This window comes from Ochotona princeps, chromosome 3, assembly GCF_030435755.1.
Source record: "Ochotona princeps isolate mOchPri1 chromosome 3, mOchPri1.hap1, whole genome shotgun sequence".
In the NCBI taxonomy this organism is placed as follows: domain Eukaryota; kingdom Metazoa; phylum Chordata; class Mammalia; order Lagomorpha; family Ochotonidae; genus Ochotona; species Ochotona princeps.
Genome location: NC_080834.1, coordinates 50115854 through 50142094, shown reverse-complemented (window position 1 = coordinate 50142094; position 26241 = coordinate 50115854). Strand labels below are relative to the sequence as shown.

General features: G+C 39.5%; 1 protein-coding gene across 3 annotated transcripts in view; it reads right to left on the bottom strand.

The window, feature by feature from the left end:
• NRIP1 (nuclear receptor interacting protein 1) overlaps positions 1 to 26241 on the bottom strand; it is a 92383-nt gene that overhangs the window by 31246 nt on the left and 34896 nt on the right. For 2 of the 3 annotated variants that reach the window (XM_058661752.1, XM_058661753.1), the window contains exon 3: positions 17411 to 17522. The exons of the other annotated variant lie outside the window; for it this stretch is intronic. The gene's annotated coding sequence lies outside the window, so the exon portion shown is untranslated. The remainder of the gene's footprint in view (positions 1 to 17410; positions 17523 to 26241) is intronic. 3 annotated transcript variants of the gene reach the window in all.

The window sequence follows — 26241 nt, the reverse complement described above, 5'->3', positions numbered from 1 at the left end:
ACAGCAGTAAACGATGGCTCACGTCCTCCTGTGCCTGACATCCAGGTGGGCAGCAGTGCCTAGGGCCGGTTTTCTTGGCTTCAGTTCTTGCAGCCAACTGGGGCGTGAACCAACAGATAGAACCCTGATACCCATTTTCAACTGCAGAAATTGGTTCATAGAGATTCAGAATTTTTTTTAAAAAAGACTGATTTTCTTATTTGTTAATCACAGTTTAAAAAGAAATACATAGAACACTTTTTTAAAAAAAAGAATTATTTATTTTTATTTGAAAGCAGATTTATAAAGATGACAGAGACATCTTCCATCTGCTGGTTCACTCTCCATAAGGCTACAATGCCTAGAGCTGAAGTGATCAGAAGCCAAGAACCAACTTTTTCCAGGTCTTCCGTGCGGGAGAAATGGTCCAGACCTCTGCCATCCTCTGCTGCTTTCCCAGGCCATAAGCAAGATTCTGGACTGAAAAGCGGAACAGACAGGACTCGGACCAGTGCCCATAGAGGATACTGGTACTTGCAGTTAGATTAACTTGCTATGCCACGGTGTTGGCCCCTATTGATAAAACTCATCTATTGGTTCACTCCCCAAATAGATGCAACAACCATGTCAGGAGCTTCATCTTGGCTTCCCACATGACGGCAAGAATTCGAACACTTGGGCTATCTTCTGCTGCTTTTCCCAGGCCTTTTGCAGGCAGCTGGATCAGTAGTAGAACAGCAGGGGTTTGAACCGTCAGCCATATGGGCAGCAGTTTTACCCGCTATGCCAATACAAAGTTCAGTACGTCGCTTATAAATTTCACCCAATTGCTCAACTAAAAAGCTAGGTAAGAGGATTTCTTTTTGAACTGTAACAGGAAAAGGATTAAGAATAGCTTAATCTCCATCCCTATAACTTTTACACTTATCAGCATGAGACAGCCAAATCCCAAAACTGTATCCCCCACAGTACCTTGGTTTCCCCACTGCTCTTATGTTTTATCAGTGTGGCTTTCTGACAAGTTCGTCCTGGTCTTTACTTTTTCTACCCTGGAAATCAAAATCCATCACAGGCCTCAGTTCAGGAATTTGAAAGCCTGACCCACTAGAGTTTGGCAAGCTCCTTGAACGAGACATTTGAGTTTTAGATAGACTTAAAGAGGCACACTCATCTGACTTCTGCTGTTGAAAACTACATGCAAATGGAAACGCCATTTGGGGGCCTCTAATTTCTCCATGAACAAACTGAATTTAAAAACATGAACTGAATTTTGGATTTACACAGCATGTGTCTTTACTCCTGAATAGATATTATTATTTTAAAGATTTATTTACTTTTTAGTGGGAAAATTAGATTTACAGACAGGAGGAGAGACAGAGAGGAAAATCTCTCATTCACTGGTTCACTCCTCAAGTGGCCACAATGGCCAGAGCTGAGCTGAGCTGATTCAAAGGCAGGAGCCAGGAGCTTCTTCCAGAACTCCCATGCAGGTAAAGCGTCTCAAGGCTTTGGCCAGTCCTCTACTGCTTTCCCACCTCATGCAGGCAGCTGGAAAGGAAGTGGAGCAGCAGGGATATGAACCGATGCCCATATGGGATCCCAGCACATGCAAGTGAGGATTGTAGTCACGAGGCTACCATGCCAGACGACCCACTATTATTTTTGGTTATATATTTACAGGAAAATTATTTTCTTCCTTCTTTACATTTGTCATGTCATGACACACATCAAAAAGTTAAGGTGAAATGGTGACATGAATGAATATGCCACTGTAATGGCTTGGGGACAAATAACGAGAGGAGGAAGAGGGAGGGCAAAGGATGACCTCATTGCATGTAAATCTGTATGGGGGGGGGACTACATCTTTTAAAATACACATACATATACATACACTACTTGAATTTGACGATTCAGCATGTTATTACCCTTAAAGGAGGCAAGGCCTATCTAGTATTCTCCCTTGGTCCAGCAACGACTATGTTATTAAATGAAACACTGCCATAGGATTGAAGATCAACAGACTACAAAGTTACTTATTTGTGACTGTACTATTCACAAATTTGTTCCCATACACATCCTGTAATTTTATAGTTTTCTTTTGAATTTTTTATATCCTTCTTGTTGATATCCAATATTGTGTCATCCATAATTGATACCAAAAAGAAAAAAATACATACTGGGACTAGAGCTACTGAAAGCAGTGCAAGAAGCGTATACATATGTAACACCCCCATGCACAATGTCAGTTTAGTGTGATTTACATTCTAATTTTGCTATAAATTAAACTTTACTGTTATTATAAAACTTGGCTGATATTGACAAAACTATTATTTCACAAGTATAAAACTAAAGAGCTGCTACTGTACATAAAAAAGAAAAAGATCACTTTTATAAAACCAAGCATTGTGTATTTATTACAATGACTAAGTAGCAACTTGTCTAAAATCCAGTTCTTTTCAGTTAAATGAATTCTTCATATTAACTAATTCATACTTTTTTTTATTATTCAGGAACGTCAATCCAAGCCCAACCAAAATTAGATACAAAACAATGAAAATGGTTTGCTTGTTAAGCGAGCATAAAGAATCACCGAAATTAAGCTGCCCTCATGAACAATATTCACAACAGAAATTACCAGTTGTAATTACTTCTCAAGTTTTTTCTCTATAATTTAATGCACTTAGATTTGGCTAAACTAAACACACTCAGTTTTCTTGGACTGTCAAAATAATATTTACTGAACAGCTATTATGTATCAGATACAATGTTAAACACTGTGGGTACTTTGGTAAACAATATAGTCTTGTCTTTTACATATAATCTATTCCACTAAAAAGTGTTAAAAGAAGAAGAAATCATAAATATCAAATTTCTCTACTTAGTATCCCACAACCCATATTATTTTCCCTCTTATTTGGCTATTAAATTCATGCATGCCCAGAGTTTCTTTTGAAAGGAAACCAGATTTCAGAATCTTTCAAAAACTGTACCATAATTATAAATTTAAAAACTAAAGTAAACTGAAGAAAGTTTTAAAGTGATTATTCTGTAAAATAAGATATTCTCATTTTTAGTTCTAAGGTTTATTTTTCTTGCTTATTTTCTGATACTTTATATAAAAAGAACTTCCCAAAACTGTTTATAAATGCAATAGCAAATCTGATCATATACATTTAACAGTAGTAGTAGTTTTATAACAAATTTCAAAAGTTCTTTCAAAACATCTCATTTACTTTATAGATAAAATGAGCTCAAATGGTTAATTTTAACCATTGTTTTTATGGTTTGGTATATTTGAATTTGTCTATAACACAAGCTTAAAAGTGCTTCTGTATTAAGCTTTTGTGAGCCAAGTCTAGACCAATGTAATAAACATACAAGAATCTGCATCAAAAATGTCTTTACGATACCAAGCAAGTCTATGAAGGCATTATAAAACACACATACCTCAATGGAAGTGAAAAAGTGAAATACAATTTTAAGATTTTTGAAAAACAATATTTTACAGGAATATGAAAGCGAATGTTGGAACAAAAGTGCAGCTTCATCACTGCCACTACCATTTGAATGAGCCATGCTTCCTTTTTTTTTTGTTAAAGTCAAGTGTTCTGACTGAGATGGAAGGATCAAGATAAAGACGGGTGGTAATGGGCACCTGCTGGGCACCTCTGGCAACAAGCCTGGACAAGAGGGATTTCCGGCTTTCCCTCAAAGGACGATTTTACATGCAACTTTAAAAGTACAGCTACACCCACATTTCAAGAATGCCTGAAAATGGCAAGGGGTCAAATGCAAATCACAAATATTTTAGTCATTTTGTAAAATGTGAAAACAATTAACTCCAGTCACACTAAGCAATCCTCATGCTGCACATTGTAAGTGTCCATTTGAAAACAATTCACAGAATTTAAGAAAAAAGAACTATCAAGAAAGCAAACACTACCATTTCTTTTCCTATAGGAGGCTCAAACAGTACAATACTTGCACAAATAAAACTAGTGAAGGGACAAAGTAAATAATACATTTCTTAATTCCCAGTTTAGAGAATATCCTTTTTTGAATGAAAACCCTTTTTCCTATCATATAGTACATCACATAGGACCTTTAAGAACGATGTGATAAAAGAACAATTTTAGAGAATTTCCAAAACTAATCATGTCCATAACATCGATGTGCTTCTCTCACTCTGGATACAAAAGTGAAAAATCAGCTTGAATTTCATCTTTGCCTGAAACACTCCAAGCAGGGAAGCCAATTAGTGGCTTAGAACACCTTATAGGGCTTCGTTATCAATCAGGTCATGTTCCCAGTGACGCTTTCAGACAAACTGTCTTATTTGAATGAACTCATGAACTGAAGTAAACAAAGCTGTAGCCCACTGCTCTTGCATACTTTTCATTCATTTATTTCCCCTTTCTTTAGTCAGGACTTACAGCACGAGCGATAGAAAGAGTACACGTTAAATATTCCTGGAGTGTCACAATATGTAATACAATAAAACAGATTACAGCCCTACCTTTCTTTCACAGCAGTGGTGCCAAGCACAGGTACACCGGAGCAATCAATTTGTTCTGCAGACAGTAAGGCTTTCATAGAATACTAATGTAAAAATCTCTTTTCTTTCTCCTTTGCATTGACTCCCCAATGCCCCGGTCCCGACCAATACAAGGAGGAGGGCGGTATATCTTCTGCTGAGATAACCACAACTACTAATCAAGTATACGTGTACAAGGGCACAGGATTAAATCTCCACCAGGCTCCAGTCAGGGTTTGAGAGCAGCTAAACACATGCACAGCTTGGTCAAAATTAAACACTCACACACAAGCAGGTGACGTGAAAATATAGATGTGTCTACTTGGGTGAACTAATTCATCACACTTTACCCTACCCTTTTTTATTTATTTCTTTTTCTTTTTTAATTTCAGGGGTATAAAACTGCCTCCTGTTGAACTGAGGGATTCAATCCAATAGCATCCAATAACAACTGTTTGTCCAGAAGTGAGATTTATGATCAGTGTTCTCTGCATTAAACTGCTCACTGTTTTTAAAACAAGATCTTTTTTCCTAAGCTCTACTAGCTAGTGGGGTTCATATGGCCTCACTTTTGAGTATGAATACTGGGCTAATAAACTCAACATAGATACTTAAAATTTCACACTTAAAAATGTGACTAGCTTAAGTATCCTTCCTCATAAAGAGCATACACAAATAATACTATGAAAATACATTCACAAGATTTCCATTTATCTTTAAGCGTTAACATTATGTACTTTAAAAATATTTTCAGCTCTCAAAAATGTTTTAAAAAGCACTTCAACACTTTATTATGGCGGTACAACATTATACTTTTTTATGTCCTTAATCTGAAATTCTGAGGTTCCTTTCAATGAGATATTTTCAGTTGATTTATTTTTTTGACTCAAAATACGAAAAAAAGTATGACCATCAATGACTACGGTAATATCAAAAGTTGTTTATATTCTAAACATCACACATGACCTCATCTTAATTCACTTACCTTAATTGTCAAACAAGAGTTAGAATAGTCAGCAGGCTGAGATGTAAGCAACAATTAAAAAGAAAATAATGTAATTCAAGAAATATATGAGAAGACTTTCATTCTGGCTCTATTTTCATGTAAATAATTGCTTTAACACTATGGAAATACAAGTGACTTATTCTGCACTCTGACTTAAAAAATGTAATAGGAATAATTAAGAAATACCAGTGATTCATGAAGTATTGCAGTAATGTGGAATCAATACTGATGCATTTGTCCTTGACACACTGACCATGTCATCAGGCTACTGTCATGTGATATCATGTCATTTCTCCACCTGGCTCATGACCTTGTCCTCTAAATGACCTAAAGCTTCCCTCAAGTCGCAGGAGGCCCCTCCCCGCTGTCTCAGCAAGGTCGAATGGGTCAGCGTGTCCTCATCTATAATCCACCACCATTTGTCAGCAGGGAGGCTGGAGGAGGCAGGCTTGCTACAAGGGGAGAATGCCCAATTAGGCAGCTGTCACACAAAGCATAGGCTGCAAAATTATCCCCTGTCAAAAGAAAGAGCAGCTGCGGGTGCCAATTACAGCAACCTTTCAACCCTTTAGGTACTGGAAACTACACAGAAGTAAATGAAGAACAATTAGTGATAACAAATCGATGAATTAGGATAGTAAATTAGAAATTACTAGCAGGTGAGCTTGGGTCATACATAACATTTAGGGCATACCAGGCTCCAGGCAAGGGCAGGACGCAGTGAATCACACTAACTACTTCCTTGCATATAGATTTTCCCTCCACGCTTTTTGCAAAGCTGAAATGCTTTAAAATACCCATTCCTAAAGATATCTACCTTAATATTTACATATTTTTCTTTCATGGAGCCAAAGAAATTGCTTCTTGACAAGAGGAAAATCTTTTAGCACAGTCAATTTAGGTATTCTTAAGTAATCTATTCTGTCACACCCTCATAACTCAATTTCGTAAGTGCAACCCACAAAATTCAAAACTTTATTTCCAATAATCACAATTATAATACTATCCATTTTTATAAATTACTTGCCCTAATTTTACCGTTTTCAGCTTTACAAGGAAAGGTATTTGAGGAAAACAACTGGGTATGAACTCCAAGAAAACTGCTTTGCTAATATTGTAACACAGAAGTTACAGCTTGTGATTTCTCCGTACAAATAACTGCACACTGCAGTACATGCATACGTATAAAGGAAACATCAATCACAAAATCATTCCTTAGACTATTTTGCTTCAGTCCTGCAGAGGTGGTGTGCATTAGGTCCCAAGCACAGACAGACAACTCACTTGGTCTCCATCCAGCTGATGGATTTGGGACTTGTCACTCTGGCAACAAGGGAGGAACCACAACAGGGAAACAAGCCCCTGAAAGGAGAGCAAATCCAGCATGGCAACCTTGTGTTTACTGGCACAGGCTCACTGTGCCCTAAGGTGGCACTTATGTTCTGAAACAAACAGTTTAAAACAAAGACCATTTTAAAATAAAATTATTTTTTTCTTAGAAAAATACATGTCCTCCTTAACTGATTTTTTTGAGAAACCTGAATAAGTGCTATAATTTCTGCAAAGGCAGGGGGAAATCACTTCACCAGACCTTTACATCATAAATGGATAAAAGTGAGAACAAGATGGGGAGGCCCTAAAGCACTACTCACCCCTCTTCCACACATTATAAATAAATCATAGTTGCCAGAGGGGAACGTATACAAGGCATCTCTAGTTCCTAAGTTAGGCCATCTTATAAAATTCCAAGAAATTTTCTCATGAGAGAAAACTTGTCCATCAAAAGTTTACACAAAATTTGATTTATAAATTATATTTCATCCCTTGAGAAAAATCAGCATCTGCAAAAAAACTTTTTTTGAAGAGTTTAGAATCAACCTTCTAAAGTCAGACAAGGAATTCCAAACAAAAGCAGACAGGAATGAAGGAGTTAATGCCTTTAAAATTCAGCTTCTATCAAACATGGGTGACTATCTCTTTAAATAATTTAAATCCTCTCCATCAACTACAAAGCTGTTTTGAAGCCATTTAGCTTTGTTCTTTACATGTGTTCTAATTAAGAAATGACCTTGTCATCACACACACCAGAAATCCGGGATTATTTCCTACAGCAAAAATTCACAGAGCCCCCAAAAAAGAGAAAAAAGAGGAGGGGGGAGGGAGACTTCTTCCTGAGTCCCTCATGAAGGAAGTTGTTGGTTGGCTGAATGCTGAAGCTGTTTCACCGCATAATTTTTTGTTGTTGTTGAATGTCACAGGGCGGGTTAGTGTGACCTTGAGCGGCATCAGCGGCACAGCAAGGGTCGAGATGCCTGCAGGCGCCCTTGTACTGGATTTGCAAGACAAAAACCTTCAAACTGGCTGAAGGACATCTTAAATCTCTTCAAAGGTTTTCTAAACTAATCTGGGCTGCTCTTAGCAGGATCTGTGCCAGTGTGAGAAGCAAAATTAAAAACAAGGTCTTTGACAGGATGTTGTCTTCTATTAACCCTTCCCAAGCAACACAGCACAAACCAGAAGCATTCTGGAGAGATGGTTTACCTTGAAGCATTCTTTCATAACAAATTATGTAAGCAAGAGATCACAAGGGCTGGGGCAACTATCAGTCCCCAAAAGTAAACAGCAGTTCCATTGTGCTTATTGAAGAATTCAGGCCAAATTATTTCATGACCATATTCTAGTGTAGGAAATGAAAAATCTTTGTTCTATATCTTTTAGATTTGCAGTAGTGACAGGTTAACATTAAGGATAGTCTTCTAGTAACATTAGCCTCAAGAATTCTTTTTTTAAAAAAAAAACTATCTTACAAAAACTAAAATAGGTGAATTACATATTTACTAAGTTTCTCTTTCCTAACGTGATGGACTATTAAGAGAAAGGGGAAGATCATTAAAGGAGTGAAAAACAAACAGAGGTAAATCTAAAGTAAGGCAATCTCCATCTTGTTTCAAGAAATCAGTGCGGCATTTTACTACTGTGCTTTACCCTTCCCAGTGACTGACCCAAGAGAAAGTACAGATGCCAGCAGAGTTTCTTTGGTTTGGAAATCCATGCAACTGGAAACTTAGTCCCCAAACTCATGTGCTGGTGTTATTTGGAGATGGGGCCTCTGGCATTCAATGTGGACTGGATGAAGCCATGAAGGTAGACGGGAGCCATGATCTAGCATACTTCCTCGGCCTGCCCCTATAGGAGGCCGCAAGCAGGTCCTCATCAGATGTCCAGCAGATATTGGCATCATGCCCTGGGACTTCCAGGTTCCAGAACCATAAGGTAAATACATTTCCATTCTTGACTTATTACAGATCAAGTATTTTGTTACAGCAGAAAATTGGTTAAGACACTTCCCTATGGGCCCGGCGGCGTGGCCTAGCAGCTAAAGTCCTCGCCTTGAACGCCCCGGGATCCCATATGGGCGCCGGTTCTAATCCCGGCAGCTCCACTTCCCACACTTCCCATCCAGCTCCCTGCTTGTGGCCTGGGAAAGCAGTTGAGGACGGCCCAAGGCTTTGGGACCCTGCACCTGCGTGGGAGACCCGGAAGAGGTTCCTGGTTCCCGGCACCAGATCGACACACACCGGCCGGTTGCGGTTCACTTGGGGAGTGAAACATCGGATGGAAGACCTTCCTCTCTGTCTCTCCTCCTCTCTGTATATCCGGCTTTCCAATAATAATAAAATCTTAAAAAAAAAAAAAGACACTTCCCTAGTACTGCCCTCAAAAATTTTAATTTATTAGCTATTGTAAGCAAGTTTTTAAATTATTCTTTCAGCACAACAGCAAAAAAAAAAAAAAAAAAAAAAAAAAAAGGCGGAACTAGTTCTCGGCAGTCTAGAATAACCATCGTAAAATCAGTGCCTCCACCTAAATGTTTGCTTGTCATTATTAGGTATAAAGTATGTCACTCTAAATTAAGTGTTCTTAGTATATGATAAGGACTTAATTAAGGAACAATAGGTTGCAAATTATCTCCTTTCATAAAAACATCAAGTACATTCAAGATAATGCTGAGCAACAACCAAAGTCAATCTTGCACTTGAATTCAGATATGTTTTCTTGAACAAATCAAGAGTAGAATTAAAGGGTAAAGAGTCGAGTCAGTTGTAAAAATAAGTGTATAGAGTACAAATGAATTTCTTCCTGAGTCACCATGGGAAAAGAAAAAAATGTTTAAAAAATGTGTTAAATACTGTGACAGAAATGTTTAAAGTGCTCTAATTTCTAATTCACATGTCTGTGTGTAGGTGCTGATTCCTGAAAGTTAAAGAAATCAGTAGATTCTTGAGACACAAGAGTATAGCAGTCAAACTGGGATAGAGAATCAGCACTCAAAGACAGGGAAAACCGAGTGTGTTACAGGAAGAGAGATAGCCCCAATGTGACAAAGATTAGGCTGGAAATGCAACCGGGACCAAGGACTTTGACCCAAGGCCATGCCAAGGAGATGGTCTTTTATCTGGTAGGCAGTGGAAGTGAAAGGCTGGCTGGCAACAACATGATTAGATGCATACCAGAAAGCAAAAACAGAAGCCATGGAGTTGATGATGACTTAGAAAAGAGAAGATAGTGTAGATCAATTACTACTGAGATGAAACTATGGTCAAAGTAAGGTGGGGGCAAAGGCATTGAAAGAAAAAGACATCTGAACACGTGAAGGTTGGCTTGAATATTCAGAATGCGATCTGTGAAGCATAAATACTTGTAGTACTATAAAAGTGTATGCTATTTATTAGTAACCATTAAATCAGAAGATGAGAATGATAAAAGCAATTCCTTTATCTCCAGACAAGGTTTGTAAAACACTGTTAAAGTGATTTGTAAAAACATTCAAGTATATCAGTAATTCCTATGGAGGTATGTAACAGAGGCAGAATCAGACCCGGTCTGAAATCTTAATTTTATACATTTTGAATATTAATCTTCATTAAGTATTAGATAAAGGTTACACTTATGAAGACAGTATCTTCCACCATTGCAGAATAGAATGATGGCTTATTTCTCCTGGCTATAAGGAAAAGCCTTCTGGTTTAAATCAAATTGTGGCTGCTGGAGCTAACAGCTTCATCTAACACTAATGAGAAAAAAATTAACACAGCAAACATTTATTTAGTGCCAACTATGTTTAGGACATAGGACTAAAATATAAAAACTTCTCAGCATTCTATCAGCTTTGTGCTCCAAGATTATCACCGATAACGATACTAGTGAGAGCTCATATCATTGACATCATTACATAAAACAAATGAGTTAAAAAAAAAAAATCAGTCAGCTCTTGGTCAACTGAGAGGCTCAACGAGCATCCATCTTGGTATTCCTATCCTGCTGAAGGTACACAATAAATTCCCAGAACTCTCAGGGAAGACGCACAACCATGTAATTCGAAAAGAGTCGTCAAATACTCAGGAGACTGACTGTCCTGCTAAGACCTCAGAAAGAATTTAACAGAGTATCAGCCAAAGTATGAGGGGAGGGAGTGAGAAAGAACAGGAATCACTAGGGCCAAGTAAAGATCTGCCAGAGAGCAGCGGACTGTACTCTGAGCAAGGCAGTGCCAGCATCAGGGATCGGGTTGAGGCAAGCAAAGGGGAAGGACGCACAAAGGAGAGGAGAAGGAAAGCTCTCAAGGAAAGCTAATTTGTTTCAGCCAAAGACAAGACAAACTTCATTTTATGAAAACCACCAAACCGCTACAACCTGCAGCAAGAAGAATCCTCACTGGAGAAGTATCAGGAGATTTACAGACTGTGAAGAGGGTTACTAGTTGAATGCCTGGGTTACTGACAGGGCACAACTAGGAATGACCTTACTGTGTATCCACAAATAAAATGACTTCTTGAGTAAGCATCTCTGTCTTATACCTGCCAAGATAACACTAAGTTCCAGCACATTCTATGTCTAGACATTAATAGATGGGTGGGTAATAAGTTTTGCAAATTATTTTAAAGTAACCTATAAACACAAAATCTGTATTACAATATTATTGAAATAAAAGTACAAGATAGGGTATCCTGTGGCCTTTAAACAAGTGAACTCCTATAAGTAGCAGTTTGTAAAATGTGGTGCAGAGAGGCCACAGGTTCCTATGGACCAGTCAGGAGACGCAAGGGGCTGAGACCACTTTTATAACACTAAATTACCATCTGCTTTTTTACCTTTTCTTTGGTGACTATACTGGGGGAATGCTGTCTAGCAGCTATATGTGAATATTTCAAAAGTTCATGGGAAATGGAAAGTAAGTGATAAAGTTTAATTTGGCACAAAAACAATTTGAAACCCATGAATATGAGCGGGTCTTCAAAAAGTTCAAAAAATAGGTATTATGAAAAAAACTTCATGTTTTTCAAAATGGTTTGTAACAAAACAAATTTATCCTTTTGCTACCAACTTCAAAAAGTACTGTTCTGTTATCAGTCAGTTTTGATGCAGAATGGAGCACATTACTCTATATTCTTGTTTTTAATTTTCTCAGTGTCCACAACTATGCCATATCAACAGTGTTCTTCATACAGACATGGCTCTGAGACACAGGTGGGAAAGAACAGAGCAGTGCTATTTTAGTGGACTAGAGAGGATATACTCTGTTCCACCTTTGTATAGTCATTGTTACTCTGAATTTATCATACAAGAAGTAGCAAATTCATAAAAATTCTGAAGGAGTTGTCTTATACTAAGAATTGCTGATAATTCAGTGATAAAATGGTCCTTACCAGGCTCTCAGGAAAAAAATCAAATCAACACTATAGAACCGATAAAAGAGAAGACATTAACAAAGTACAGAAAGCATTGAAAGCTAGATTTTGGGGGAAAAGATGAGGTGACAAGATGGGACTGTTTCTCCCCAACTCCTCCATTTTGACTTTTTCAATTTAGTTTTCCCAAAACCATGCAGCAAAATTGATGCCAGGCCCATGGTCTATAACCATGACTAAAAACAAGTGTCATGGTGTTCCACCACTCCAGAGAGAGAACCCGAGTCACCATGGGCAGAATGTCACACCATGCTATCCAACCCTAATCTACAGCGAAGGAAACTTTTCCCAAAAGTACACTGGTGGTCTCTTTTCTTCTTCCCACCAAATGTTGCTGGTCCATCCAACTACTCCTTAAAAAATAGTTTGAGAAAATTACTTCATTGGATTTTTTTTTATATTTTGGCTGTAACTTGAAAATCTAAAGGCATATTTAGAAGGACATGGAATTAATATATGATACAATGAACTTATGGTTCTTTTAAACAACCAACTTCAAAATGGTGATTATTTCCTACTTTTGTGCCCACTCTAGTTTGGTCCAGTTTTGAACTTGACAATTTTTCTGAAGGTAGATTGTAACTTTTCCTTCCAAGGGAGGTTTTTCAAACTCCCAGAAACAAAACAGAGGATGTTCGATTTTTTTTTCTAAGATTTATTTTATTTTTTATTGGAAAGGCAGATTTACAGGGAGGAGAGACAGAGAGAAAGATTTTTGATCCAATGGTTCACTCCAAGCGGCCACAACAGCTAGAACTGAGCTGTTGTGGCTGATCCAAAGCCAGGAGCCAGGAAGGTCCCAGGGCTTTGGATTGTCCTCTACTGATGTCCTAGGTCAGAAGCAGGGAGCTGGAAGCGAACTGGAGTAGCCTGGATACAAACCAGCACCCATATGTGATCCCGGCATGTGCAAGGCGTGGACTTTAGTCACTAGGCTACTGCACCAGGCCCAAGAATGTTCTTAAGAGATTAAGAAAAAGGGTCTTCCTAATCTGTATGCTTTATAGCTATAGATTCATTGGGGACTACTCTTAATGAAAGCCCTCTACGAGGTGGGGTAAGAATTAATTCTAGAAATAACCAAGACTTGGCCCGCTGGAAAAGCAGCTCTGGGAAATAGGAGGTGTATTAACTCAAGCAAGAAAACATACCAGCCACAGTTGCAGAAACGTTATTGCCAATAATTACAAACATTTATGGAATGTGACAGTCATGTGCTGTCCAATGTACATAATTGATGAAAGTCTAGACTTAATATTTTGTGTAACTTTTTCTTAATTTCCAATTTATTGCACAAAGAAGCTTTGTTAAAAATAAGTTTTGGGCCCAGCGCCACGGCCTTGTACTGGTTCTAATCCCCACAGCCCCACTTCTCATCCAGGTCACTGCCTGTGGCCTGGGAAAGCAGTCGAGGACGGACCAAGGCCTTGGGACCCTGCACCCGCATAGGAGACCTGGAAGAGAATCTGGGCTCCTGGCTTTAGATCAGCGCAGCACCAGCCATTGCGGCCACTTGGGGAGTGAACCATCAGATGGAAGATATTTCTCTCTGTCTCTCCTCCCTCTCTCTCTCTCTCATATATATCTGACATAGCAATAAAAATAAATCTTTTAAAAAATTAGTTTTTTTAAAAGAAACTAAAATGAAAACATAGAAAAATTGGCCCTTCACTACACAACCTTGGAGCAATAACTTTGAGGACAGACTGCACCATGGCAGGGAGGAGGCATATGGAGGTGGCAACAGCAGGTAATGAGGTTTCCAGCTAAACTCTTGCACAGACTGTAACAATCTTTCCAGAAGTAAAATGCAAAAAAGGAAATAAACATTTGAAAATAACTTGTATATTCCTAAAACAGAATGGGGAAATTCTAGTTGTCTAAATAAAATGCATAATATGCTCTCTGGTTAGAATCTCACCAATTTCAGAATTGCAAGCCACAATGTTGAAGGACAAATGTAGCAGAGATTCAAGGAGAATATCAAGTTCACCACAATTACTTCAAGTGGAGAGAGCAGGGTCTATGTAAGAGAAAGCGAATTGACAGTTGCATCAACACATTTTAAAATTATTTTAATCACTTACTTTGAAACTTTTCAGGGATTAAGAAAAAATAATTTGATATGGAGATTTAGCAGGGATTTTCCTCGCTACATCATGTTAGTTATATCAATTAAAGTATTAAAAGACACACTGCCTTGCAAGCTCAACGCCAGATTGTAACTTTACCTTCTAAAGAGTGTTTTCAAACCCCCTTGGGTCAAAATAGAAAAATTTCTTATGAGATTAAGAAAAAGGGTCTTCTCAATTTGCATGCTTTTTCTGTAGGTATAAGTAACACTGGGGACCACAAGTCAGCACTTTAAAAGAGATCAAATTAAGAAGAAATATTACTTACAGTAGTATTTGCATTGTAAGTTGAGTTAATTAAGGAAGGCCTGTTGGTTTCATGTGGTCATTGTGCTATTAGAAACACTGTGTTAGTTTTGATCAAAGAAGTACCACAAACAAATCAGAGACGCAGGAAGACCTGGTGGGTGTGACAGACTGGAGTGAAGACCTCCAGTATAGAGGCTCAGCTGCACAAGAGATCCAGACAAGAAATGGTGAGGCAGGACTGGTGTTACGGCCTACTGGGTAAAGCTGCCGACTGTAATAGCAACATCCCTAACAAGTGCTGGCAGGTGTCCAGGCTGCTCCTCATCCAATTGAGCTCACCGCTAATGGCCTGGGAAAGCAGCAGAGGATGGGCCAACTATTTCGAGGGCCCAGCCACCCAGATGGGAAACCTGGAAGAAGCTCCTGACTTCCATAAGCCATTGTAGACATTTGGGAGACGAACTAGCAGATGTTAGATCTCTATCTTTCTGTACCTCTGACTTGCAAAATCAATAAATCCTAAAAAAAGAGAGTTCAGAGAACCACTTTAATGAGAAAGAGAAATGATATAAGGCTTCCATGACTAGCTGTGAGAACAGGAATTTAAGAATGGCTCAACTGCAAGCAATGATGAAAACTAACAATTTTGAGCCAAGCATCCAGATTTCCAAAGCCAAGTTGTCCCAGCCAGGGGACACTTTCTCACTGAAACTTAGTGTTAACAGTTTAAACATTGCTTACAAAATATTATTTTAACCCAAAACACATTATAGTACTCTTTTCTAACCATGGTTTCATTTTCTATGATTTAATCATTCATAGTTAACCCTTGTTAGAATAATATGAGACAGTAAAGTTTTAGAGAAATTTCACATTCACATATTCACCTTTTAGAAGACAATGTAATTTTCATGTTTTACTGTTAACAGTTTATCATACCTAATTTATAAATACAATGTTATTACATTATGTATGGATAGAAATGAAACAGTATGAACAGTTGAGTGCTATCCACGGTCTTCAGTAGTTCTGTTGAGAGTACTGGAAGGTATCCCCACACAAAAGAGAGGACCCCATACTTTAAGGAGAGTTTTGTAACATCTGGAGAAAGTAACTCATGTACAAAATTAGCCTGCTTTATTGGCCACTTTATTTCTTTATAGATACTTTGTCCAGGACAAATTTTTAACAAATTTCTCCATCAATTTTAACTTATCATTTGCATGTTTCATGGAATTTTAAAAAGATGCTTATTTTCACCACTCTGAAAGCAACAGAGTGAAACACACACACACAGAGAAAGAAGGGAAAAAAGAGTAGTCTTCCATCTATTTGTTTACTCTCTAAGTGTGCATTAATAGGGCCAGGCAAGAATTTCTGCTTGAATCTCCCAGGGAGTCTCCCAGGTGGGTACTTGAGAGCCTAAGCACTTGGGCCATCATTTACAGCCTCCCAAATTCCATTAGCAGGAAACTGGATCAGAAACAGAGATGGGACTTGATCTAGTATTACAATGTACAAAACTGCAACACAACCAGTAGCTTAACCTAACAGGTTTCAAAACACCCACTCCAAAACAGATTTAAAAATGCCAACTGTTTGCTTACACCCAATAGTAAATAAAATAATTTTTAGTATTTTAAAAAGTCTAGTTTATTTTAAAATCCCAACATGAATAGGTAAAAAAAAAATTTAACAACCAAAAAATCAATAATTTCATACAACTTTTTAAAAAGTTATGTTTCAGAGATTTTTCTTGCTGAAACTACAAGAAAAGATAATCATTTAGGTGGAGTAATTAAAACAATTCCATTATTAACTTTTCCAAATGTAACCGAAATAGCTCAAGTAAAGTGTCACTGTCTGAAGGTGACGTGCAAAGTTGGCTCAGTTTCCAACCCTTTTGTGAAACATCTGGTAAATCAGAGTGCCAATCATTTCAGGATGCTGTACCTGCTCTCTAATCTGATCAGAATTTCAACTAACTATCTGAAATTAATTATGATAGCAATAACCCGTCACTGTGCCTATTCACGGTTCACTTTGATTGCTTCTGCTCAGAAACAAACAGCATAGTGTCCAAGAGCCTAAAACAGGACAAATTCATGTAGTTTGTAGACTAGAAAAGAGGAGTGTTGATCCACAGAGAATTAAGCCCTCACTCAGCTCTATCCTTGTACTGCCCACCTACTGGTTCACTAAATCCAATTACTGTATCATTTCTCAGAAATGCTAATCAACCCTTAGCCTTGAAAGAGGTAATCATGTCACATAATTCCAGAAATAATCAGACCCATATCATAATAAACTCACAATAATCAAACATCCTTCTGTTTCTCTCAAAATATTATATAATTAATTTCTACCTAAAATTATGCTGCTATCTCATATTTTGCATTATCTATCCATTTCTCTGAATTTTGATAAAAAGAAGTATCATTAATACAATTCTTTTAAGATTCCCAGTCTCTCCAAACAGAAGTAATTCACACAGTGAACTCTAAAGAATGTTTGCTATTTTCTTCTCAGAGAGTTTAAACCTTATTATTTGCATTTATTTACCTACATTTATTCTATGCAAGTTTTTTTGAATTAGGCCTGTTTTACTCATTTTTTAACCCATAGTCTAATGAAATAATTTCCACAGATGAAAGTACATAATGCAAGGTTTGATGATTACAAGCCAATTTATAATTAAAATTTTTCAGAAATGCATTAAAATCATACTTAAACCTGATGAAATCAAGGAAAGCATTCTCACCGAGGTGTAAGCCTCTGCCTCCTGTGAAAGGAAATGGAGAGGGCTGCTGAAAGGTAGCTCTGACGTCATTGGGGTCTTCACATTCCCAGGGCCTGATTCAGTCAGTGTACATCTTGAAGAAAAGGAAAACAAGGTTTTGCCATCTATTCCAAAATAGATTCTAGAATCTTTTCTAAGTTCAGTAAATTCACCCAAGTGCCTTTTCCTGCTCAATTTTAATGTAGAAGTAGTTATCTGCCAGAAATTTAAAAGAATTTATGAAAGTACTTGTTAAAGGGCCAGCAGGTTCTTATGTTCCAGATAATACATACTTAATTGATTAAAGTAGACGCTCCAACAAAGTAAACTATGAAAAAGGCTTATAGTTGCTATGATGTGCGTCTCAATCTTCGTTAATTTTTCATTTTAAGAGTGTTCTGTTAGATTATACTCCATTAAATTACAACCCAACAAGTTTAATCTCCCATAAAGTGCAACAAAAAGAAAAAACAAAGAAACAATAACCCTAAATTTTCTCTTAAACTTCCTCAGTTTTGCAATACAGACATAGGCTTGCCAGCATAAAATCTGTTAATAAATACAAAATGCCTCATTCCCATAGTTATTTACATATCAATATCCAAAGATAATTTGCTTTTAGTAGTCAAAAAGTATAAAGCAGCAAAACAATATAGCATGCTAAGCCTCTACCTTGTCACTGGCATTCCATTATGGACATTGCTTCGAGTCCTGGCTACCACAATTCTAAGATTTTCCTGTGATGGCCTGGTAAAGCAATAGTCCTTGGGCCACTTCACCCATATGGGATATCTGGAAGAAGCTCTTGGCTCCTGGCATCAAACTAGTTCAGTTCCAGCCATTACAATCATTTGGGCGAGTGTACCAATGGATAGAAGGTATCTGTTTCTCTTCCTCTCTCCGTAACTCTGCCTTTCCAACAAAAATAAGTCTTTTTTTTAAAGATTTATTTATTTTTATTGGAAAAGCAGATATACAGAGAGGAAGATCTTCCGTCCAATGGTTTACTCCTCAAGTGACCTGCAACGGCCGGTGCTGCACTGATCTGAAGCCGGGAACCAGGAACCTCTTCCTGGTCTCCCACATGGGTGCAGGGTCCCAAATCTTTGGGCCATTCTCGACTACTTTCCCTGGCCACAAGCAGGGAACTGGATGGGAAGTGGAGCTGCCGGGATTAGAACCGGCGCCCATATGGGATCCCGGGGCGTTCAAGGCGAGGACTTTAGCTGCTAGGACATGGTGCTGGGCCCCAAAAATAAATCTTAAAAGAGGCAAAATCTAGTAAAAAGCTCAGTGCCCACCAAGAGGTGAAAGAATCATGGCATATCAATACAATATAATTTTGCTATTTGCTAATAAAGCAGAATATGCTATTGATACATGCAATAATAAACATGAATATACTTTGAAATTATCCTGAGTCCGAAAAAAAAAAACAGATGAAACATTGTATTAGATCCCAACTGCTGTGCTTCCATTTGCACTAACTGTAGTCATGGTTTCGCAGATGCATCTATGTCAAAATACACTAAACTATACATCTTAAATATGTGCATCTATCAACTGTAACTCAACCAAGTTGTAAACCAAAAACAAAAACAAAAAAGCCTTCAAATGCCTAAGAATATCACGTTCTTTAGTGTAACAGTTGGAAGCCTAGGATTTCCTTCACTCAAAGAAAAGCAAACATGGAGGTGAGGCTGCTTCCCGCAGTCCTTCTGGAAGATCCCAAGATGAGGCGACAGAGGCCCAGCGCAGACCACCAGGGGAGGGAGATGACCAGGGGCCAGCCAACCAATCTGATCCCCTCATTGAGGCTACCAGTGAAGCTTATTTAGGCCCAGAGAACTAGTAACAGCAACCTAATTGGTTCCGCCCACCTCCCATAGCCACCAATCAACCTAAAGGTCAGTTTCAAATACAACCTGCCAGCCTGAACTGACCTCAGCGGTCCCTAACTGGTACCCTCATTTCCTCCACTGCAAGGTGAGCAACTTGCAAGCGGGGAAAACAGGATATGTACATCTAGTCCCTGATCACCCGTAGGCCATCAGGTCAAAGCGCAGTCTCAGGTTGCCAAGGCCCTGCAGGTTTCCCGGGGAGCGGGGGGGGGAGGGTGTAGGGTGCAGTGTGCTGCGCCCTCACTACCTCCACCATAAGCCTGGAAAGCCCAGATCCACAGACATCTACCCACATCTCTCCCCTCCGTATTAAACTGAAGGTCTGCAACTAATACCTGTGTTACAAGGGCAGTCTTCTGTTTTGCCTGCGCAATGGAGGAAACTCTCAACCCAGCGTAGCTGTAAGAAATCCACAGACGACAATTACAATGGTGATAAGAGTGTAACGGTGAAACCAGGACTTAAGTCCCCCTCGGCAATCAAACCAACCCGGGGTAAAAGGTGATGAATGTTAGTACATACACACAGGTGGAATCAAGGGTCAAAATCTGTTAGGTTAAACTGCTGACAGCTTCTGTAGTTTTAAAAGTCTGGGTTAGGGCCACGAGGGCTGCAGCAGCACTGGCCACAGAAGCAACAATGGAAACATGGCGATCATCATGAGGCCAAGAGCCCTGGATTCCCACGGCCCCGAGGCTTTCGACCAAACACGAGCCCCGACACTGGGGGCAGGGGAATACCTTCTGCAAATAGAGCAGGTGGCTACCTCCCTCTAGGTGCTGGGGGCTGAGGCTTCTAAAAAGCTTCAAAACTGGAGCGTAAATCTCCACCAATCCCAAGTCCGGCTTGGGGCATCAGCAGGAGGGAAGCTGAGGTGGGAAACCCCAGGTGGAAAGGCCAGCCCATCAAAGACCAGCCATACGGTGGTGCCAGAGAAGCCAGGGGTCAGGACCCTGGCGGCAAGGTGCCATGTCTGATGTGGTGTCGCCTTCGGAATCAGAAGAGTCGCCCGAGGATTCCCAGTTGGCGGCTGCCACCATAAAACACCCCAAGGAAGGTTTTGATGTGATTGGGGGTGGGGAAAAGGCGGGAGGACACCCCCCCGAAGTAGGGATCTAGACACTGTAGGACAATGGTGACACCTGGAAAAACTGTAACGGGAGTGGCTTACCAGTATCAGTCTCCATGAGAGGTGCGGCGATGGCAAATGTACTCCCACATAACGGGAGAAGACAGCAGCTTCCAGCCAGGAGTGAACCTCTCTGCTGCTGCCTGCCAAAAGCGCTCCACTTCCTCCTGCCGCAAGGCAAGGCAGCTGAGCAGCTGGAGGTGCGGCTCCCTAGACCCTTACTGCCCCATTACAGGACGGTCCTTCATAGCCGACCAGAGCAGAGAGGAGCAAGAGCAGGGTGAATACCGGGCCTAAGGTCCCAGGTGCCACAGCGGCTAGGCCCAAGGAAAGGAGCAGAGCCACGAGAATTAGGAACCAAAGGGGAGAGGGAGCGGACAGAACACAGGAGAACAAGACAAGGGTGAAAACAGGAGGGCAAATTCCGCAGTCCCAAAGGGATGAGGTGGGCCAACCAGGGGGACTTCACCTGGCGACCCAGGGGTCCCTGCCTAGGCACCAACTGAGGCTGCTCTCCGCAGTCCTCCTGGAAGATCCCAAGATGAGGTGACAGAGGCCCAGCGAAGACCACGAGGGAAAGGAGACCAGGAGTCAGACAACCGACTCGATCCCCTCCCTTACTGAGGCTTACAGTGAAGCTTACATAGACCCAGAGCACCAGTAACAGCAACCTAATTGGTCCCTCCCACCCCTCACAACCACCAATCTACTTAAAGGTACAATCTTTCCTGATGAGAGTAACCTGCGAGCCTGACCTGACCTTGGTTACCTCATTTCCTCCGCTACAAGGTGAGGAAGACCTTGCAAGCAGAGGAAAACAGGATATATACGCCCAGTCCTGTCAGCCATCAGGTCAATGCAAGGTCTCAGTTTGCCAAGTTCCCTGCGGGTATCCCAGGGTTGTGGTGTACTATACCCTCATGACCCCCTGCACAGGCCAGGAAGGCCCAGGACTAAGGATGACTACCCACATGAAGGATAAAGACTAATACTTGCCCCTAAGGATATTCACTATTTACATGTTTCCAACAGCAAAACCTTAGAACTAATCATTCTATAGATCAAAATAAAATTATATCTAGTTAAGGACATGTTATATCATCTAGCCATGAGATATTATAGAAATTAAGTATATGCAATGATAAACTGTATTATAAGTGACAAAAACAAGAAACACTAATGCTAAACAGGACTGAATTCTTTAAAATTACACAAAATTTTTTTTTGCATTTAGACAGCCAAGTTTTCTTTATGTTGACTCATTGTCTAACCTCTCTACAATGAATGCGCATTACTTTTTTTTTAAAGAATGAAAAAACCAACAAGGCAAAACTATCCAGTCCCTAAAGCAAGTATAAAACAAATACTTAATCCTAACAGGCAGCACACATTACAGAGGTAATTCCGCCTGTCATGCTACCCTCACCAGCAGCCTAACAAACAGAAAGAGGCACGTCTGACAGATGAATGGGAACAAGCATTATGTAAGCTCCATGCTTTATCAGTTTATAAAGCGCTTTCATGGAGGTGACCTCATTTGATCTTCATTACTCAGTGAAATGAGCAGAAGGCATTCTCCCATTTTACAGAGGAGAAACAGACACAAGCAGGGCTGGCTAAGTGATAGGCCTCAAATTACACCTCCTGGACTCCACTCAAGCTTTGCCTATAAATTCTCACAGCAATTCTAAAAGGGATAAGGTGTGTGTGTGTGTGAACTTTTTCTGATTACTATAACTAGAAGAAAGTAATTAATACCTGCTTAAAATAATTATTTTTGCAATTGCTTTAGAATTCCTATTAGAATGTTCTAGGTAAACTGATAATTTCCTAAAATACATTTTTCAACCTCACAAGCTATAACCAAACAAGCCCATCTTGCCCTATCTTTATTAACTAAACCAATAAAATTTTAACTAACTTGTTTCCAGTTTCATTTCTTTCTTTAAAGAAACCAAATTTTTCACGTGTGAATAATGCAAACAATGACCTACAAACTGAGGTCAAAGGATCTGCATCATGGGAACTTCTGACACTACCTTTTGAAATCTCTTTGGAATAGGTACACAAACAAGAAACAGTGATCCCCAAACAGAAACATTCGATGAGCAACAACAACAACAACAAAAAACAAACTTCTGGCAAAAGGTAAACATGTTTTAGATGAGCTGGTCCCTTTCTGTTTCAAGGAGCCCCTAAGTCACAGGGAACCCTCAGGGCTAGCTATCACTCTCATCAGCACTCCCAAGACAGCAAGACACAAGGTTCTCAGAACCTGTCTTACCAAATAGTAACTATGTGTTAAATACAAAGCTGAATGAATCTGAGAGGAGGGGAAAGCCAATGCACCCATTTTACACATCAAGAAAATGGCTCTACGCCACCCCAAATCATAAAGTGATATGGACATAGAATTCAAACCCAGATACATTCTAGAAAAAAAATAAGGGGTCTTGCAAGTTTCCTAAAACACAAATACTTTTTTCCAGTACTATCTGTCTACCAGTGTTCTCAATTCAGGTAGTACAAAATACTTGTTAAGAACATCATGAAGTTGGGCCCGGCGGCGTGGCCTAGCGGCTAAAGTCCTCGCCTTGAAAGCCCCGGGATCCCATATGGGCGCCGGTTCTAATCCCGGCAGCTCCACTTCCCATCCAGCTCCCTGCTTGTGGCCTGGGAAAGCAGTTGAGGACGGCCCAATGCATTGGGACCCTGCACCCGCGTGGGAGACCCGGAAGAGGTTCCAGGTTCCCGGCTTCGGATCGGCGCGCATCGGCCCGTTGCGGCTCACTTGGGGAGTGAATCATCGGACGGAAGATCTTCCTCTCTGTCTCTCCTCTGTATATATCTGGCTGTAATAAAATGAATAAATCTTTAAAAAAAAAAAAAAAAAAAAAAAAGAATATCATGAAGCTCTTGAGTCTACATTTCCCATGTAAAGAGTTAAAGCTATTTCATGCTACAATGTTTGTCTTGGCATTTTTCTACATCTTAGAATTGTTTAATGGTTTGTCCCTATTGATGCATTATACTCCTTTTACACTACATCTACAATCAGAATGCAAAATGGATATTCAAAACTACAAAACATTGTTGGGCAAAATTAGAAAAGATCTAGATTCCTGGTTCTTCATTTACTGGAACAAAGATTCAACTAATAAAAATGTCCAGTATCATTAATACATCCATTATTACATTTTGAGTTTTTATGAAAATTCTTTCTAAAATGTACATAAAAGTATACCTGACTGAGACTACTGTGGACAATTTTGAAGAAGATTAGAGTTAGAGGAAACTGTTTAATTTCAAATCTTACTGTAAAACTACATAGTAAACAACACGGTATGGGACTGACACATAGCTAAGGGCTAGAGGACAGAATAAACTGACATACATTTCATCTGATTTTTAACTAATGTACCACAGCAATCTGACTGAGTAAAAAACAGTGTTTTTTAAAAGTAAATGTTGTTGGGCCCGGCGGCATGGCCTAGCAGCTAAGGTCCTCGCCTTGAACGCCCCGGGATCCCATATGGGCGCCGGTTCTAATCCCGGCAGCTCCACTTCCCATCCAGCTCCCTGCTTGTGGCCTGGGAAAGCAGTGGAGGACGGCCCAATGCATTGGGACCCTGCACCCGTGTGGGAGGACCCGGAAGAGGTTCCAGGTTTCCGGCACCGGCCCGGCGCAGCACCGGCCCGTTGCGGCTCAGTTGGGGAGTGAATCATCAGAAGGAAGATCTTCCTCTCTGTCTCTCCTCCTCTCTGTATATCTGGCTGTAATAAAATGAATAAATCTTTAAAAAAAAAAAAGTAAATGTTGTTGGCACAAGATATATATGTATAATAGAGTTTTTTATATATATTTTTTCCATACATATATGGAAAAAAAAACTCAAAAAGACCACAGTCTGAATCGCAAAAACTAAAGCAAAAATTTCCACAAATGGTAAGTGAAAATATTATGAACTAAAAATTCAAAATGCAATCCATTAAAAACAAACAAAAAAACCTGAAAACTGAACTTGGTGAAATCCATGCAGTTACACTAATGAGTGAGATACAAGACAAGCCTCAGAATGGGAGAAATTATTTACAAATCATAGATATAAGTTAAAGAAATGGTATACCCTTAAAGTCCAAAAGTAGGAAGATGTAGAGAAGGCATTTAGCCCAACTGTTGGCAAGCCTGCAATCAACATCAGAGTGCCAAAATTTGATTCCTGCCTCCAGCGGTTTATCCAAGTTTCCCACCAGCACCGTGGGACGCAGTATTGGTGGTTCAAGTGGCTGGGCTGCTGCCACTATGTAGGAAAACTGGGCTGTGGTCTTGTGTCCTACCCTAGGCCAGTCTTTGCAGGCCTTTAGAGACTAAACCAAAAGCAGCACCCGCACCTCTCAAATCCAAGAGCCCATGTGGTGTACCATGTAAACCTGTCACACTTGACACTAGTACCCTTCATGGGTAGCACTCTAAGACCCAGCAGCTTCATTTTCTGATCCAGATCTCTGCTAATGGCCTGCAAAAACTGTGGAAGATGGCCCAAGGACATGGGTTACTGCCACCCACGTGGGACACCTGGACAAAGCTCCTGGCTCCTGGCTGCTGGTTTCGGCTGATGTGGCCATCTGGGGAATGAATGAATCAGTGAATGGACAACCTCTCTGTCTTTCTGCCTCTCGGTAACTCTAACTTTCAAAATAAATACAGAAATCTCTCTTTAAAAAAAAGGAGAGAGAAAAAAAGAAAATAAACTAATACATTTTTAAAAGGAGGGTAAAGATTCAACGGTGTTTCATCAAGGACTAATGCATGTTTAATAAACTCACAAAAAGACGCTTATCACCATTAATCATTAGAGGAATGCAAATAAAGATGCAAGGAGTTCCCATTACACATTCAAAAACATCTGTAATTTTTTTTAAAGGATTTTAAAAAAAAGGTTTTGAAGGACCGAGGAATTAAATCCCACACTGGGCATTAGGCTGGTGATTAAACACTGGTAAAAGCGCCATGTCCCATATTGGACCGCCTGGGTTCAACAGCTGTCTGCAGCTCTTGTAGAGCCTAGGAGTGATAGTGATGGGTGAAGTAACCTGATGCCTTTGGCCAACATGGGAGATGGTGAACTGAGTTCCTGGGTGTAGCTGGCCCGGCAAACCAGCAGGTAAGAGTGCTTGCTCACTCTGTCTCTGTGTACCTCGCATAAACAAACAAAAATTAAAAGAGGGAAGAAAAAAAGAAGCAAGGAAGGAAAATATAGTTTTTCAAATTAAAGAATGAGTCTAATTGATATCTATCATCATTCTGTTCTCAAACCTAAAAATTGCCTGCCTATTTAATCACTGAAATTTCAGAACTGTCTCATGGGAGATGGTCATCTGACATTTTTCTTAGTGTAAGAATAAAATGGAGTACTTCGATACATTTTAGGTTCTTTTTTTTTTTAATTTTAGGTTCTAAATTAACAAGCTGCATTCCCCCTGTAAACCAAACAGGCTTTTCTCCCTAATTGTTCATACTGCCCAGCAACAATATATTCACCATGAATGACCAAAAAATAAGAATGGCCAAAAAATATGATGAGAAATGCCTGTTCCATTTCAAACAATAAAGTTTCCTTTCCCATTAAATATTTGATTATTTTTACTGCACAGTACTTTTAACTGAAAAAAAAAAAACAGCTCATTCTTCTCAAAAACCTTGCATTATAGATAAGACACATACTGAATAATAACTGGTGTACATAGTATATTATCTTAGAAATTTTTAGATAAATCAGAAA